At 41.5% G+C, this 16,233-nt stretch overlaps 1 protein-coding gene and 1 long non-coding RNA gene across 24 annotated transcripts in view; one reads left to right on the top strand and one right to left on the bottom strand.

The window, feature by feature from the left end:
• The window catches only part of ARID1B (AT-rich interaction domain 1B), a 309,844-nt gene that overhangs the window by 164,635 nt on the left and 128,976 nt on the right, over positions 1-16,233 (bottom strand). The gene's annotated exons all lie outside the window — the stretch shown is intronic.
• Positions 6,286-8,276, top strand: LOC146761392 (uncharacterized). The gene is made up of 2 exons (XR_014944027.1): positions 6,286-6,551; positions 8,121-8,276. It is a non-coding gene; the product is annotated as an uncharacterized LOC146761392 (long non-coding RNA).

The raw sequence follows: 16,233 nt of genomic DNA, 5'->3' as shown, positions 1-16,233 counted from the left end.
AAAACACGCATGTAACTAAATCTCTTAACACCTGCACTGCTTTTTTGGTTTGTTTGTTTGTTTTTTGCTTTGGAATGTATTAAAGTAATTGAATGCGGTTTTGCAAGATGCAGTCAGAGTTTTCCGTGTCCTCCAGTTTTCTGCATACACACACAGAGCCTCTTCTCCTGATGGATGGTACTTGGACACTTACAAGGTTTTAGTGAATCAAGCCTGATGAAAGTTCCTTTTACCCCCATTCCCATTTTACACGAACACCCAGAAGAGCTAAAGAAGGGAAAGTTCTGCTAATGATCCAGTTTTCATTTCATGCTCCCCAGCTGATGCACTTCAGTGACCAGCACACGGCACCCAATTCAACAGCCCATGAATGAAATAAGGGAAACGGAGAGACGAGCTTAATGGAAAATTGCAACTTACTCATATTCACTTTTCAACAGCATTTGGTAGAGGAAAGATATTCCCAGAAGCAGTAATACATTAGAAGTTATATACTTAATTCCACTCAGAAGAGCACTAAATATTTATGTTTCCATGCAAAATGACAGGCTATTGGATAGCTGTTTGTCTTTGGAATTAACAGAATAGCCATGTTAGATCTGAGCTGTCAGCTTTTATTCCTTACTCTGGTAACTTTACGAAAAAAGCAACAACAAAACAGACTACCTTAAAAACAAAACAAAAATCTCATATGGTGTCTCCCCAACCACAGCCCCCAAAGAAGCTCAGCAGTTGTGTTGCATCAGCAAAGAGGCAAGAAAATGAAAAGAGAATAGGAAGACAGGCTTGTAAGATATATTGCAAGTTGAAAGCCAGCTCTGGTAAGTGGCATGTTAGCCTTGGGGCCTTCTGCAGGCTGTAGAAAAAACAGAGAGCAATTAGCAGGTAACCAGGCTGAATGCTTTGTTTGCTTCTTCGGGGTTTGGATTTTTCTTATTGTTGGTTACTTTTTAATACCGAAGAACAGAGATTATCCATCATTTGTAGATTTCCTAAAAAGCCAAAGCAGCCAAATAATGTAACACTGTTATTTGTACTTGTTAGCAGCAGCAATAACAATATGCTAGAAAAGAAGAGACAGTGGGGAAAGGAATATGATGTTTCCTTTCTTCCCCAGCATTTGGAAAATGGCCTATAGGGAAACACCACTGATTATTTCTCACAGAAAAACGACCAGCAATCGTGCTCAGTCCCCCACCACTGAGGATTAGCTGCGCACAGACAAGATTTTTCATTTTCACACATGCACACGCTTATCCACGCGCCTGGTTTAGATACATTTGCACGAGCTGCTTTAACTAAACTGACGGGAAGCTGGGCTGCATCTGAAATACATGGTTATTCACGTGGACAGGAGGGTGGGTGCTGCATGCATGTTGTGCGGAATTGGGCAGCAGTTTAGGACTTCAGACTGATCTGGGAAGAGCGGCCATGCTTCTATTTGGTCTCCTGCTAGGAAACAACACCGCGACCATGGAAATAAACCAGGATGCAAGCAAGTGGGAGCAGCAAAAGGACACACTTTGACTCCATGCAACATTTTCCTTTCCTAGATTTTAATAAACAGAACTTAATTCACACAGGAGTACATCCATTTAACTGTGTTTTGGTTCATAAGAGAGCATCGTTCATCTCTTTCACCCCCCCCTCTCCCTCCACTTGTTTGCTCTTTCCATGCCTTCCTTTTAGTCAAATCAGCAAAAAATGAACATCTTATTACATTTGTCAGAAGTTACATGTGAAATCTGTCTGAAAAATCTCCATGTCCATGGAACCAGAGCTCAGGAGATCACTCACCATTACACATATAGTAAGTAATAAGATGCTAAATGTTAAAATCCAGTTAAGTTTCTGCAATTAAATATTACAAAAATAATAATAGTAAAAAACAAAAAATTCCCAGCTCATTAAGTGCTTTTTTGCATTGCCCTCTGGATTTAAGCCTAGCTGAAAAAACAATGATGGGACAGAATCCACCCATCCTCCACTGGCAGGAGCAGTTCAGTGGTTCGAGGCTGGGGAGAGAAAGGAGGAATCTCCTTGAAGATTCATGTACAAGCCTGATGCTTTCTTTGCGACACGACTAAACTACATTTCTAAAGAGACTTTTACAGACTGGTGGTAAGTCACATATACTCTGTATTGAATGTAATAAAATAAGCTTTAATCTTTGAGATACTCGAGTGCTGTAATATGTAACAGTATAATCTTCTGTAAGAATACCGAATCCCCTTGCTATTATATTTGCCTTTTGAACCCGTACTGGCCTTTCCTTCTTGACCATACAGTAAGCACATTTACTCAACTTTCAGAAAAATTCCTGATTGCGTATTGTATTCTGAAGGAAGATGAATAGCTTCCTATATAATCCATACTTCAGCTGTCCTTTGCCATTCTGCAGAGGCTACCAATTGCACTTCAGTGCACATCTTCTGAGCATCTCACAACTAGCAGCATGCTGACACTTAGCATTTTCCAGCCAGAAAACAAAATCAAAACAAACAGAGCACAAACAAACCAGAGTCTAATGGCACTTCAAAGAACAGTCTGAAAATCCTTCAGTTTATGCAGCCTACTGCTGTTTGTAACACAATGAGAAAGGGCTATCGGAATAGTTCTTGTCCTGCCAGGTGCGGGAGAAGCTCTGGTCTGCAGGCTGAGCCGGGGGAGCGGCTGCACAGAAATCACAGCCGCAAGCTGGGACAACCTCCTTTCTTCTGCTGCTGGTTTGCTATGGAACCCATCCTGACTACAGGTGGCCTGACTTCAGTTTTACATCTCCTCCCAAGGCCAGGGCCAGAGGCAGCTGTACTTGCTCGAGCAGTTTTTCTTCCGTGTGTCACATCTAATCAGCATAGCACAATTCTCACAGCTGCTAAGAACACTGGTAACATTTTCTTTCATGGAACTAAAATTTCATTTTATTCAGGCAAGATAGTGGCACTGCTGGAAAGAAAGGCTTCTACTGGCATCTGGAAAAGTATTAACAGAACGTTCTGGGGCTCTATGGCCTTCTACATTCTGGCCAAGCTGAAGACCATTTAGGGGTAGTTCATGCAGGGGGATTTTGCTCATAACAAAGAGATCTCCCCTCCTCCTATGGAGTGCAGTACTGGGGTGTGCAGAGCCATGTGACATACACATGCAGTGCTCACCAGGTCATCTGTTTATTTTAAGAAGTAATACCTGAGAGTTTTTAGATCTCGTTTGCTGTTCACAACAGCCTCACATGAATGTTCTTTTAGTATTAGCAATAAATTTGCACAGCCTCCGTGCAGCATGGAACGCTGAATCCATGTGGCTACAAACCGGTTATGCAAGCAAGGCATATGCTTGAGGGGATGAAGAAAAATTGGCAAGATAGAGCTTGCCAAGGCATGCCACACATTAGCTCCACTTTCAAACTGTTAGCAAATTTCTGCATTTGCAGATTGTTTTCTCCACAGATATACAGACTAGGCTGCAGCTTCTTTCACAAACCATCATGAGATGCTCCCCCCCCACAACATTTCCTCTCCTATTTCGATCACATTCGGTCTTCGGAATTAATAGCCACCTTTCTCAGATGATGTTATCTGTGAGTTAAACAACACTATGTCCTTTATTGTTTAAAATTAAGTATGAAATAAAGCAACCTTTTTTTATAAGCAATCACGACATGTTTGTGCAACACGCAGCATTGTTCTCAGAAATGGCTAAAAACACTGCTCAAACAGAAAAACCACACACCCACAGGATGCTGAGACTTTAAAATAAACAATATCCTTACATTAAATTGCCTGCCCCCCCCCCTTTTCTTTTCTTTTGAACCCAAATTATATTCTGAATTGTTTCTAATAGTAATGCTGCTATTTGAAGGGGTGTATGTGGAATGAGAATACCAGAAACTTCAAGGAATGATTATCACCTACTGTGCATCCTAAGTCTTTTGTAATGACCGGCTAAACAAAACATATTTTCTACAGCATAAAAGAAATTACAGTGTTAAAAGAAACGTTAGTTTTATTTGTAAGTGGCAGAAAAAGCATGCATTAGGCATTGATTCAATCTGTGAAGGTTCAGAACGGTATGGAGAAGTATTAACCTTGTATGGAAACAGAAGCTAGAGAAACACATGAAAGCACATAAAGGGAGCACAGTGTGTGTGGGGGGGGAGCTGCCTGAAAATACACAATTACAATGAAGTAGAAGAGCATGAGATTAAATCAAACTATTAACCTTAACACTACAGCCTTTCTGACAGTAAAATATCCAGAGTTTGTTCTTTTCCGATTTTGGTTTTAAAAGTTCTGATTTTTAATACATATATTTCAAAATGTTAAAATTAATGTAAAATACTGCATTGGTGAAAGTTTTGCTAAATATATCCAGAGTATTTTCCTCCTCCCCAAGGTTACAATTAGCATTCTGCTAACTTCCATCAATGCAGTTAACATAATTACTGAGCAGCACTAGATTGAAGCTTCTGCTTTCAAAGTGACCATACATGTATACAGGGTTGCACCTGGAACCCTGCAAGCACAACAGGAATATCAAAACAAGCCCCCCAGTATTTTAGATCAACACTGCATTCAACCAAATTCTTGTCTCCCCAAGTTGTTTCTGTGTTCTTTCATTTACAACTATTTTTTTTTCCTGAAGAGGCAGCTTAATTTCATTACTAGTAATGATGCAGATCACCTTCCTCCTCCCACTCTTCCATTTTCATTCTTTCTACCATACACACAACCGTTGCTGTGAAGCAGATTTCAGCCCAAACTTTCTGGTCTTCCAGCCACGCTGTCACTGCATATACTTATACTCCATAACGCAAAGAGAAGCACAGGATATCTTCCATGTGACCCTGTTATTTACTCCCCCAATATTTGTTCACAGGAGATAAAAATGACCCCATTTAACATTTTTGGGGTTGCAAAGCTATTACCCTCACTAAACATTCCGCAAACATGTAATTTGCCAGGCAGCATTAGACAGAGTTCAAGCTCTTGCTTGGCATGCATTTACTATCCCCAGCCCATGACATTTCCATGCAAAGCAGGCTGCCTGGGTAGTAAACTAATGCTAATCAATAGATCTGACTCAGTCAAAAGCCTCAGCCTGATAAAAGAAGGCATCAAACATGAAGACAGATTATTACCTCCTCTAGCAGCTGTCTATCATTTATAGCAAGGTGTGAAACTGTTCATAAAACATCACTTCAATTCACTTCCAACTGAAACACTATTTCAAAAGCAAGCTCTGTGGGTTCAGTGCCACCATTTTACTAAAATTGGTCAGATCCCACCTCACAATTGCCAGGAACCATTGTTATTAACACTGCTCAACATACCTGCACAAAGGCTGTTTTAAGTCTCCATGGAGAGACATTCAGATATCCCCTTTAAACTCAGGTACTTTAAGGGTAAAAGAGAAGAAAAACTGTAAAAAGGCAGAACATTTTTTGCTGCATAAAAGGCTGTAGTCAAAATTGATCAGGTTTTCTCCCTTTGCACGACATAACAGGTGTTAGCACAGACAGCAGTCAACTCTCAAGTCCAAACTCATTCCTGATAAAAGTATTTATTTGCTTCTGTGAGCTTTCAGGAGCGCAGATTATTTTGGCTCCTAGTGTGAATAACAGCCTATCAGCAGAATGGTTAAGATATTTAAATTCTTTATTAAGAGGTGAAAGGAACTATATTAACATTTGGAAGAAAGGAAAAAAAGCCAGTGTGAAATCCTACCTCTTTTACAAAAGGATTCTTTATGTGCCAAAGTCATACTGAAAGCTGGAGAAGTGTGGTATAAAGTAGGATTCATAACTTGCTTGGGAAGAGGTACCAGTAAGTCTAATAATCACATTTAACAGAGCTTTCCCATCTCCAAAAAGCATCTTGATATCCACATTCACTGCAACTCAAGCCACTACATCACTTCACAAGCAACACCACAGACACACCAAACAAACCTGAAGTTCTACAATAGAAAGTTCTACAATAGAAAGATGCTGCTGATCCCCTCTCATAAGGGAAAATCTCAGACACGTAAGTCAGATTATTTCTCTAAAGTCTTCCTTCTCAAAAAACACAAAATCACAAATCAAGATGCATCGCAACTGTTCAGAATACGACTGGAGGCCATGGATGCCCAATATGTACTTCATGAAATAGGCTGCCCACACATACACAGAGCCCTGTCTGTTAGAACACTGCATTAGGTTACCAGAACAGGATCAGAAGTTAAGACATGAAAGTCAAGGTTGCTGATATCAACTCAGATAAGGTCTTATTTCCCCGTTGCCTCCTATTTGCTCACATCCTCGGCCGCTCATCAGATCTTGGCTTTCTTTCTCCTACCTCTGCCCCTTCCTCCTGCCAGCTGCCGCCCTTCCTGCCCTCCCTGCAGCCTCATGCTCAGCTCAGGCCTTGCTCCTCAGCCCCGCTGTAGGAGCATTCTCTATCCGCAGGCCCGCGGCTGCTCGCACAGAAGGGTCGTGCTCAGAGCCTCTATGAGGAATTCAGCAGCAGCGCTGGCATGAACCAACACACCTTACAGGCAAATTCACAGCAACGGTAAGCGCTCTGTCCCGTGCACTGACCACAGGCACAGAGGTGTTTTTTTCTGTTCTTGTTTTACATCTTTTGCTGAAAAAAATGACATTTGGAGAATTGAAGAGACGGGGTTGTGGGGTTTGTTGTTGTTATGTCTGGCTTTTTAAAAATACCATGTCTAAACAGATTTTTCTTTAAAGTCATTTTTAAGAAAAGCTGAGCTGTTGATTTGAAATTTTTGATGCTTAAAAAAAATACCTCTGTAAGCAGCTTAAACCGAGCTCACACAATAGGAAACGTCAGATACCCTGAATATTAGCACTATTGCACCTGCCCATGTTATTTCCAAATTACTTTTGGATTTTGTGGTGTAACGTTACCAAAACAGATTTCCATAACCACCAACCAGTAACTCTTCTTTTAATTTCGGAGTGCTGTGTTAGATGAATTTGTTCCCAGACTCAGGCTGTGAGGCCAGCATCCCTAGAGACACTCCCACCTCTTCCTGGGGATAAACAAACCAGCTCTGGGAACATGAAACAAACAGCAAGAAACAGTATTTAGCTTTTATAAATTTTCATGAACTACAACATAGGACTGAAGGCCTGATTTCTTATTTACTATTACCCCGAAGTGAAAATAAAGGGGAGAATACAGCATTATTTTTTGCATAAACTTCAAATACATGAATGTACCATATTTGCAATTCAATACTCTTTATATCTACCCACCTTTTTTTCTTTCTTTCTTTTTCTTTTTTTTTTTTAAATAGCCTGGAACTAGGCAGAAAACCGCTTTTTTGTTGTTTTTATGTACAAGAGGAAGGTATCTACAGTAAGCTGCATAATCCCAGAAGCTATTTGTCATGGTCATTCTTCACTTTGTAAATTGGGCAATTAAAAGCATCACTGCCATCACTGTTTTGACCACCGCATGTAAGAAGATGCTGCTGTTTTGTGCAACTTGTTCTAGATTCTGACCTCAGAACTGCATGTTTATTTTTACTTCTTCCCTGCCTCCATTTCTTTAACACGGTTAACATTAATGCTTATACTCCTATGAACTTCAGCTAAGTAAGCAATTTCTAACATTCTTGAGCATTTACATTGCATAGGATATTTGTAATTAGAAGTGACATCTCAGCTCATTTTATCATTGCATCATTAATACTTGTTTCCAGCTTACTGCTGCACTACAGAAACGAGCACATCAGGTACATATTGCTGGGCGGACAAGGACAAAGGGGAACATAAAGGCGCATTGAGAAAGTATGCTGGAGAGAGTGGAAGACAACAGGCGAGTTATAAAGAAATTCATTAGATATGGTTGGAAGTGGTTTGGAGTCAGCTTCCAAAACCCAGAAGCTGTTCTGTCTTATAAATGGGAAATGAGGGGGCTGCAGATGGTAATCACTCCTCTGACCTTCACCTTCCTGGGCTATGCAGTCAAAAAGGAAAATTGTGTAAATAGCACTAGTAAGAATGCAGCAGATCTGAAGATCCTAAACTACTCCACAACACGCCGGCTTTCAAGTGACCCATGTTAGATTTCCCCCCCTTCAAATGAGCTATCTCCTCCCATCTTTTGCAGGCTCAAAAAGCCTAGGGAAGAGAGAGCCACCATCTCAACGTCAGCACTTCAGCCATGTTCGTCTCTCCCCACTCCCCCAGCTATCACTCCGTATTCACTCCACAAGGCGGAACAGCGAGCCTCATCGCTTTGAACTTCTCTCCACTATTTTCAAAAGAGATAGGGGCAGTGGAAAAAGAAGAGAGGGAGAGAGGAAAATAGAGAAAGAAAAAAAACAGAAAGGACACATCAAGGTGAGTTAGATTTCCACATCATTTATCCTACAAGAAAGCACAGGCTTTAATCTACTGGAGCCAGACACAGGCATTGTAAGGGTTGCATTTTGTCTACAAAGCCAAAGAATCGAGTGCAGTATTATGCTGCTGTGTCAGGCTAGTTTGACCAGTTTCACAAGTTTGCTGGAAAAGGAAGTGTGACATTTTCATTTAGAAGAACATGAGCAAAGCTTATGAACATGGCTGGGCATGTTAAGAATAAATGGGACGGCGTGTTTCTGAACAAGAGGGAACCTTGTTTTAAAATCAGTCCAACTTTTTAACCATCGATGATAGATTTGCCCGAACTTAAAACCTGAGCATGGCGAAACTTCCCTGAAAATAACTGGAAACAACGAAGAGCGATTTCATGAGGAAAAGAAAGGATATATATAGCAATTTCAGACCTTTGATATGCACAGCTCACAGGAACTCTCCCACAGCAGGTCCAGATGCACCCTGTCACTGTTCCTGTCTGGCACATCAATATGTCATCCCCCATGGTTCCTCCCTGTGCCTGTGGGACAGGGCACGCTCCGTGCCAATGTGGATTCTGATCCCACTGCAATGCAGGAGTTTCCAAAGAACTGTCAGGTAGCAGAGGGAAGGGAAAGGAATAGGAATGCAAAAAGTGAATGCTCATGTGGGCTATGTGCTGTAAAGATCTCCAGGTAACAGAAGTTTATCTGTTTTCAAGCCCATCATTACATTTATAAAGGGTGTAAGTGGAGAGGTCCAGGAGAAATCCCCATGCATGTTCACACAGTCAGAAGTGGTCAATGAGACTTTCAGGTAAAGACCTACTGTGGCCTTCCCTCCCAGCACAACATTTTAGCCTTTAAATCTAAGCTCCATGACGTTTTGGGCAGAGTGCCCAAAGGGGTCTTGTAAGAAATGAGAACTGGTGGTGTGGTTCAGTGGGGGCACAAAAGTAGCTTGAGTTCTCTGACATGGCGGCAGGGGATTCACCCTGGCAATCTTGTAAGAGCCTTTAAAACATCCAACTGTTTCTACATGGGTATGATCTCATTATTTGCTACAAGCATCCCTATGGACTGAGATGCTTTTGCCAGTAAGTGAAAAAGCACCTTCAGACATGGTGGATGTGAGGAGGGGCCCTGGCAGTGGAAGCAAACAGCCTGGCTACGTGTTGCACAGCGGCAGTTAGGCAGAATTCAAAAACACCCCGTGTAGAAACTGCAAAACGGGCACAGGACCACGCTGCCCAGCAAGGACATGGCCTGGAACAGTCTGCAGCAGCTCCTGGGATTTCTTCCACCTCCCCGGAAAAGGTACCTGCAAAAGGAAGGTCACCTTCACAGTTACGTGAGAGAAGAAACATTCTTGTGGCTTGCAAGGTAGGCCAAAAGAACTGAAAGAGAGCACATAGGGGTGATTTTATCTATCACCACACAAACAAGATCCTCTTTAAAATGAGCTAGAAATGCTTGTTCATTTCACATGATCCTGCCATCAAGGACAGGAGTAAGAAATTCCACTCCCTCAGCCTCGCATGCTCAGAGCCAATATGTGTTCCTTAGTTACAAATGCAGTATCTGTCACAACAGACCTTAACCAGGCAGAGAGGAACTGTTTCCAATGTTAGGGCTGTCTAGTCCTGAGGAAAAGGCTTCTTTACTGAGAGATGGACCAATTGTCATGAGCCGAGAAGTCTTCACATACCAAGGGAACCATTCCTCACAAAGCATAAAACAGTGTAAATCCAGGATTTTAGGTTCCACATCCGTTTATGAAGCTACATGGCTCAGAAGGACTTAGCAGAACTGTGTCAGCAGGAAAAAAAGTCAGGAAGCCAAGACAAACAAAACATAGCCTAAAATCTATCCTGCCACACAAAGACCTTTGAGCCACTGAATCCCCTCTCTACAATGACCTTCAAAGCTTGGGTTGAAGTTAAGCTATTGGTTGTTTGCACTCATCTTCATACTTCCAGCTGTTAAGACATAAAACACTATTGTAGGAAGGCTGGAAGAGTCCTTCATCAAGCATTTGCTCACATGAAATGAGGAAGACTAAATTCCCAAGATAAGAACAGCTTAGTTAAGCAGCTCACTGTAGCAGACAAAGAGAGTTTGGAATTAGAAATGGTCTTGCCCGCATTAAGACAAAAAAAAGCATCTGTGGGATGCTCTCACAGCTGTATGAAACCAGAAACCACAAGATCAGAAGACATAAACCAGCCGTTTACCTCAAAGGCCAAGAATCAGAGCAGCCAGGTCACTATCCTGAGCTTGAACTTGTGAATTGCAGTGCTTAGTTTTTCTGAAAAAATAGAATCTGCTTTCCTCTTCAGGTCAATGAAATTTCTGTTTTAGGTAATTCATGAAAATTATCTATAAAGCAACGTAACACCAGGAAACTATTTCCTATTTATATGAAGGTACTCTAATGAAATAATAAAAAAAAGGAGGAGGTCAAAATGTACTTTTGATACTGGTGTGCCAGACCTGTGTATGTGACACTGTATGTACTCTGAAAACCTAAGAGGCAAAATCTTGGGTCTCCGGTGATACAATTGGCGTGCACAGTATCACTGCAGGGGAAGAGAAAAGATTATATATATAAAAATATATTTCTTCACATTTAATCCACATGACTTCTCAAGGTATAATAAATTTTAACAGTTTGGAATTCAGATGCTATAAATAACAACATAATAACCATGGACAGCAAAAAGGATGTCAGAAGTTGAGCGGCTCTGAAATAATGGATGTTGTGCTTCGAATGGTTTCCAAAACTATTACTGTACAGAGAGCTACTCCTAATCCGCAGAAAAATTAGGCTGCTATTTTTTATGTACCTCGCTTGTTACAAATGAAGCATACCCGTGAAAAAAAACTTACAGTGAAATGAACTACCTAAATTAAAATCATGTCTGGCAAATACATCAGGAAATAAATACAACAGGGAAGATAAGTTAAATAAGAGAAAGGCACAAGAAGAAATGAGAATTAACTCCCAATCAGAGCTGCATTTAAGCTGGAAGTGAGCAAAAAGTCCCAAAGTAATGGAGCCATCTTCCAGTCACAGCAATGAACTCAAGAAGCTCCATGTTCTGCATGAACACAGTGTACTATGTGCAGATCCAAGTGAAAGGATCTTCTCTGGCCTTACATGAGTCCAGCTTAAAGATCCACGTGGATAGGGAGCATGTCTGACATAGCAGAAACTTATTTTCAGTCTCTTCCTCCTGCTCTCTCTTCCCCTTTTTGCAGGGGGTGGGAAAAGAGGTGGAAGGTGAAGGAAGTGGGTGAGAGAAGAGCACAGGGAAACAAACTAAGAAAACATTTCAAGCAAACTTGACATCGTACAACCTGAATTACATGTATTATTTCAAGAACAGAATATGGTTGCCCATGCTTCTGCAGACAAAATAAATTTTGTTTTTTAATTCATGTTATAACGATACATCCGACTTTATTCTATTTGTCCTTCCTCAGAGGCAAGCTGCCAACACAAAAGGATCCTGTTAAAAAGTTCTGAATGGTAAAAAGATCAGCCTCGGAATAAAAATTAATCTATTTCTACTGTACCAGTTTCCTTTTACACAAGAAACAACAGAAGCCCTCAGTGACTTCTTTGCAAGAGCTGATGTTTCTCTTTCTGTTCATCCATTTATGTTCTACTGCACTTCAGGCTAAGCATATTTTGTTGATTATGCAGCAGTAGAGGATATATGTTCCATTCGCATGTTTTTAATTAAAAAACAAACACACACAGGTTTTTTTTCTAGTCATTTAAACCTTTAAGCTCAGGTCAAAGCCTGTCCAGCAAATTATGCAATTATGTTTCATTTCCTTGCACCTAATTCTTCACTGCAAAAGCAAAGCTGATGATAAAGACTTTTTTTCTTTCATATATTGCTGAGGAAGAAGCAACTGCAAGGCCAAAAAAGATTGCTGTGGTGGCCCAGAAGTACCCTAAATAGGAATGCTCGTCTATAGCTTATCCCAGTGTTTAGCTATAAAAATATACAAACACACAGACCGCTGGGGTATCAAAACACCGCTATAAAATATGTGACACACACTATCTTGACACAGTCTGCCAGCGCATTGCCACTTCCTTATTAAAACCTGCCTTCATTATGCTCCGTGTGACAGGAGTTCTGGCACAGGCAGCACTTGGACATTATTACCATCATACCACGTGGCCTGTTTACGGCAAGTCACAAAACGATTCAATAAAAACGCCAGAATGCAAGCACCAGCAGCAATACAGTTGGGAGAGATTTCACAGATATATCTGTGAGGCCAGAGACCACAAAGAAGAATTATCCAATATTAGAAAGAAATTGTACAGGAGTCCTCACAACAGACAGGCGATATATTCTCCTGAAACATGAAGAACAAATAAAATTACCAGGCAACCTAATCAGCTAGCACCTCACTTCACAACTCTCATTCATCAGCAAGCACGCTTTCACAATGACTTTCCATGTCCTCACCGACATTTTCACCCTCCTTTTGTTCTATACAAGCTTTTTTTCTGCTGTTTGATTTCAACTCAACCTCTTCCCAGAAGTTCCTCCCTCAAAGCCCCAAACGCTGCCATCCTCCCTTGTCCTCTCCACACACAGGCACCCACCCCTTCTCCATGCTGATCCCACCTCTGTGTGCTTCTGTGAGGGCTGCTTCCCATTTTGTTGTCTCTTGGAAGATCTGTGAGGCCTGGACATGGCATTTTGCACAGTGAGACCTGACATCTCTGGAAGGGCAACACCAAGATCACAGAAGGAGAAAAAAGGCAGCCAGTATTTTCAGAGAAACACGTGAGTGCATTTGTATACATCCCGCACTTGTTGTAACAGACTCTCCACAGAACACCACATTTCAATGAGCACTTGAAATGCAATCCTTAGCTTTGAGATCTAAGTCAAGCACACTGTCAGAGCTGCAGCTCTCACTCCAGTCTCAACCTAAAGACAGAAGAGAACAACAAGAAGGAATATGGATGTCCATCACAGAAAGACCCAAGCAGGAAGGCATCATACACCTGTATGAAAAGCTGTAATGTGAGCCATCAAAACAGCAGTAGGGAAGAGAGGGCCATGTACTTTGAAGATGTTATTTGCAGCTGTTTTTAAATTCTCTATCACTTAAATAGTGTCTCTCAACATCTGCAGAGCATGTTAATTCTATTTAAGAGCTGGGTTTAAATTTCAGTAAATTTTAGTACATCCTTAATTATTTGATTCATCTAGAAAAAAAAACTGGACCCACGCCTTCCTCCGGCATCCGTTTCCATTAATAAAAAACAACACCGTTTTCAACTCATCATTCCTGATAATGTAATGTTTAACTAAAAATAAAAATACTTTCACTGACTAAACAGAAGAACTTATATCTCAATATGAACTATGGCATTGCTTCAACAGCGCTATAATAATTAGAGTTAACATAATGAAAACCTAGTAAAAAGACTATAAATTCACCATATGAGCACATATGGATGTGAAAAAGGAAATCAAATGAGTTCTCCACACTAAAATTAGATTCAAAACAGAACAGCATCCCACAGAAATAGCACAGACCTAAAAAGTCTATATAAATTTACTATGCCAAATCCAATTTTATCTAACATTCACTTTCATCTATCCGCGTTTCCACAGTGTACTTAAGGTACTGAGAGCGTAACTGTTCATATAAGTCTTGACTTCAGTGTAGCTACTTCAGGTAGATTTCCGCATTTCAAACAAATCAGAGCTGGGCTCATTGTAGTGCTATTAAAAAAATGGAGTTCAGTGAACATGATTTTCCTTACCTAGCTTGCTCTCAGATTCTGAATTGCTTGTTCCACTTATGTTTTTTTGTGCAGTTGAATCTTCCTTTCTGATGACTTCAATACAATGATTAATTTAAAATATACTTTCTCAAGAGCGATCTCACCACAAAAAGAGAGAACAAAATCCATTTACTCTGTGTCTTTGTATACATATTCATCTAAATACAGTTTTAAAGCAATTCATCTGTGAAGATGAGCTACCTCTCGGTTCAAATGAAGATGGTTTTGAACATGAGATTGCTTTTCTGGTAGCCCCTACAACTTTCTGCCACAAACCTTTGGTGTATAAAGCTTATGACACAGCTCTGAGCAGTCTTTGTTTGTTTTTGTTTATGCTGCATCTTCTATGTCAGTTTAAATTGCTGTGTCCTGCATCTTCTAACATGTCATACGCACTCAACGTCATGTCAGGCATCAACTGGGGAATCAAATCAAGCAGCAGCAGTGTGTCCAGTTCGCTTCTGGACTACCCCAAAGGTGTTTGTTGCAATTTAGGCCCATCATCGGTCTGAGACTCTGGTAAACTCAACCGGCACTTCCCCAGTACCCCACCAAGACTTCCAGGGATGTGAGAAATATAACCCTGGCTGCGAGTGAAAACTGAAGCAAAGCACAAATTGAGTCCCTCAGCCTTCTCCATATCGGCTGTAGCCAGTTCTCCTTTCTCATTTATCAGAGGAGGTATACTCTCTTTGGCCTGTCTCTTCTGACCAATGTACCTATAGAACCCCTTCTTGATTTTAACAACCCTCACCAGGTTCAGTTCTCTCTATGCCTTGGTTTTCCTAATCCCATCTCTGCATGTCCTGATAGCATCCCTATATTCTTCTCAGGTGACACCTCCTTGTTTCCACTGCCTGTAACTGCCCTTCTTTTCCTTCAGTTTGACCAGCAGGTCACCTTATCAAGCTGTGGTGACTTCCTGCCTCCTCTGCCTGTTTTCCTGTACTGGGGGACAGACAGCTCTTGAGCTCTCAGAAAGGTATCTCTGAGTATCCAGCTTTCCTCCACTCCTTGGTCTCTGAGTGCAGCTTCTCAGAAGATCTCATCCAATAATTCCTTAAACAGCCTGAAGTTTGCTCTCCCAGTTCATGGTCCTGACTCTGCTCTTTGCCAGGTCCACATTCCTTGAGGTCAAGAAGTCAACCAGGGCTTGGTTGCTGCAGCTCAGGCTGCCTCTGATCTTTATGTCTTTAATGACCTCCTCCACACTGGTGAGCATCAGGTCCAGCAGTGCTTCACCTCTGGCTGATCTGTCTAGTACCTGAACCAGAAAGTTATTGCTGATGGTCTCCAGGAGTCTCCTGGATCGCTTTCAGCTCACCATGTCATTTTCCCAACAGACATCCAGCTGACTGAAATCTCCCAACAGGATGAGAGTCTGTGAAGTGCTATACCTCTTGCAGCTGAAGGAAGAAGGTCTCATGGTTGTCAGTGCCACCACGATGTTCCAGCAGCTAATTGTGTAATGTTGTGTGAGCAAAATATCTCTGGGCTTTACAATTCCTTTCCAAGCAACACAGTAATAATTTTTCCTGTCTGCAGCAATCACTTTAACTGTGAAAAGACAGTTGTCAGAGAAGGCACAAAAGCCCAGTTACAATGGGAGACACTGGCTCTGTGTCAGCACAGCACCGTGGGGCTGTTGCACCAGCCCCTTGACTGGGCTGCAAGCATTTGACATGATGCTTCTTTGCAGATCTAATAGAAAGGCCACAGGCCCACAGCCAAGCCCCACAGTCTCTGAGCCCCAAAGCTGGAACAAACAGATCAGCAGCCCTCCAAGCCAGCTTCCACCAGCACCGACAAATGGGCACCCATTGTGAAGGCCCCATGCTGGCCTGCTGTGCGGAAGGGCCTTGCACTGTGGCAGGCAAAGAAACTGTGGAGATGGGCTCATGCTAACTTATTTTCTCCTGGGGTGTCCCTACATATAAAAGTTACAGATGATTTAAAACTGAGTACCTCAGCTCTACTGAGCAGAAATTGGCACTTCTGTATGAACCAGACACCATCAAATACGTGTTTAGTTATTTGGTAGTATACCTGAGACA

Source organism: Coturnix japonica, chromosome 3 (genome assembly GCF_054131305.1).
Source record: "Coturnix japonica strain WE chromosome 3, WE-NBRP24, whole genome shotgun sequence".
Lineage (NCBI taxonomy): Eukaryota > Metazoa > Chordata > Aves > Galliformes > Phasianidae > Coturnix > Coturnix japonica.
Note: the sequence above shows the minus strand (reverse complement) of the source record. Positions and strands in the feature narration are given on the sequence as shown.